Here is a 3,367-nt window from a genome sequence, read left to right as displayed (position 1 = left end):
TCAGATTAATGATAATATGAAATCAAATTTTTAAAATATTTTCTTAACCAAATAATAATAATAATAATAATAATAATAATAATAATAATAATAATAATAATATTATTATTATATTATTATATTATTATTTATATAATTATTATAATATATTTTAATATAATATATTATAGTATTATATTATGACATTATAATAAACTATTATAATATAATAGATTAGGTTATATTATTTTAATAATATAATAATACAATATATTATACTATATTATTATATATAATAATATTATATTATATATTATGTTATATTAATAAAAAATATTATTATAATATATTATAATATAATAGTATAACAATATAATTATATATTATTATATAGATTTATATAATATATATTACAATATATTAATATAATATATAATATTATATGATAATATAATAATTTGTAATATAATATAATATATTATATTATTATATATAATAATATTACATTATATACTATATTATATTAATATAAGATTTTAATATAATATATATTATTATAATATATTATAATAATATAATAATTATAATATATTATATTATATTATTATATATAATAAGGAGAGGATGAGAGCCGTATAGAAAGATGAATTTTGTGTGATTATTTTTTAAAAATAATTTTATCTAAATTTTTTTTAATGATATTATTAAATAAATAATAATCTGAATAATCACCTCTCTCGAAATAATTTAAATCTGAATAGATCGGCAACTATCAAATGCAACTCAAGGATTAAATAAGCGGCTGCCTTTGCAAGAAATGCAGAACGTCAGGTTCTTACACTGGGACACCCAATCCTTCAAGTGACTTCGGTTGACTGAAACAAGGCCCAAATCTTCGCTTCCTATCTCATTCCCCAAATGAAAGATCCGAAAATTCTTTCCAACATATTACATAAGATACAGAAGAGACTCCTACATTTACCTGGAAGAAATCAAACAGCCTGGCGTAACTTCTGTTCCGAATTAAGCAAGAAGAAGCCCAGCGAAAATCTTTTAAAGAGCCTCGTCACACCGAGCTAATTTGCACCTCCAATCATAAAATGCTTGAACATATATATAATATCTTGAAATAAAGATAATTGTCCAAGCATGCTTTCAACCATGGTATGCCATACCAGTCAAGTATGTACCAAGCATACCATACTGCACTGGTTCCAAAACAATATGCATTATGGGAGGCGTACTGTATATCAATACACCAAAAACCAATCCCATATCGGGCATACCAGCATTGTACCTAGATATTACCAATATAAAATCCAGCATCAAGATGACGAACCTTGATTAGAGCAAATCAACATTATAGACCTTTTGCAGGTTGATATTGGAGCCAAGTTTTAGTCAATTCAGGCTGTTTGCATAAGCAAGTACAGCTATACCAAATGGATAGTTTTGCTCGAATCCATGTCCAAAAGGGTTGCTATTAGGTATCAGCTAAACCCCAACATCAGCATGTGTCATGACAGCAACAATCTTTTCTATTTGGCTATTTGGTTTAGAATTCATTTCTCAGAAATAAATGTAATTCCAGCTATCAACTCTTTCCCTCAGCCCTCTTCATCTATACCACAATTTTCATCAAATTGGGTGACAATAGAATACTAGTTCAGATAAGCGGTTCCACCACCCCTTGGTCACAACACCACATGCAAATTTTAAGCACATAAGCTTGTGCCAATGCTAGAAGGATAACAGTCATGCATGACTCGAGTTAAACAACGATGATTCAAGCAATGACTTGGATGTCTGTAACCAACATTTAAGAGATCCAAGATCTCCTTGGGCATCAAAAATTGCAGCCTCCAAAAGGACAAATCAGGGACTGCAAAAATAGTCAGATCATCAAGTCAACCTGTCCACTAACTCACACACTCCAAGTCCACAGGTACATGTAATGTCACTTTAACTGTCCAAGTCTTTTCCCAAATTCAGCAGTTCATGACAGCGATAGTCTACAATATAAACAACCTCAAAAAATTGAACGCTCTACGACAACAAACAATTTCACAAGGGCAGTTTGCAACAGTTGCTGCTCACAGATAATCGCATCTAGATTGCCCAGATTTCACCTCCACTGTCATTGCGATCTAAGAATCCAGAGAACTTTAAGCAATTAGATGAGCAAAAAGAAAAATGGCAGAATGCAAAAGTTGCTAACCTGCCTAAAACAGAAGGCAAAGTCTAAAGATAATTCAAGGCTTTTTTTCTTTTTTTTTTATGAGATTTGAGGCTAATGTTAAATAGCAAAACATGGTATTATTATTAGTCACAAGCATAAAATGTCTGTGACCAAAGACATCATTAACCTAACAAATAGTTGATAACAGACTATTGCGATGACAAACGATAAAAAACAGTTAGCATCATCTTATGCCATAATATAGAAATGACACCGTGCCATTGAATTCATGGCATTTAATCAATTTTATATTGGGATCACAATTTTATCTTTGGCATTAATAAATTAGGTTCAATGCTTATAAAGTGGCTTCTTTGCATAGAGATGCCATATGAATCACTGAATTGTTTTCACTAAACTGAAAGTTGTGATTGACTCCAAACTTGATGCACATGCATGAACACAGTTTTCACTCCATTGATGAAAATAACTGTTCAATTTGTATTAGAAGATTTTGTTCTGCATATAATTATGAAAATCAAAAACTATTAAAACCTTGAATTGCGGCTATCAAATATGGGCAATTCTGTCGTAAGGATGCCCTCATATACATCAAGGATGTACCAGAGGTGAGCCAAAACAACTAAGCAGGTCTCATTTAAGACTTAATTCATTGTTTATTTTAAAATTTTAAACTAGAAAATTAAAGTCATATGGATTTTGACCATCATGTCAAGTCCGTGCATGTTATAGTACCTGTACCTGTATGTGTGCAAAAAGCAATGTGGTTGACTTTGAAAAGGCCAAGAATTTTTACAATCAGGCTAAACCCAACCGAATATGGCTCAGCCCACCCAACATGCAAAGTTGGATAAGATGACCAGGGGCCAGCCCAGGTAAGGGGTTACACCATCTGCCTTCGTTCATCTCAAAACTACATCATACACTCACGGGGGCACCAGTCAGCTTTTTCTCATCTCAATCACTGCCTCCAGCAGGGTGATTGGCAGACCCTGGATGTTACAGATAAAATAACTGCACCACTGAATAGCCTTGTACAGCTACATATTAGCTGTTATTAAAGATTCTGCATTCATAGATGTTTCTTTGATGGAAAGAATTCATAGATGTTTCATCAAGCAAAAGCAGAATAGATTAACTGAAAAGTATATAAGAAAAATCGCAAAATAAAGAGTTAGAAATAAGATC

This window comes from Elaeis guineensis, chromosome 14 (assembly GCF_000442705.2).
Source record: "Elaeis guineensis isolate ETL-2024a chromosome 14, EG11, whole genome shotgun sequence".
In the NCBI taxonomy this organism is placed as follows: Eukaryota; Viridiplantae; Streptophyta; class Magnoliopsida; order Arecales; family Arecaceae; genus Elaeis; species Elaeis guineensis.
The sequence above is the reverse complement of the archived record's forward strand: the minus strand, read 5'-3'. Positions refer to the sequence as shown.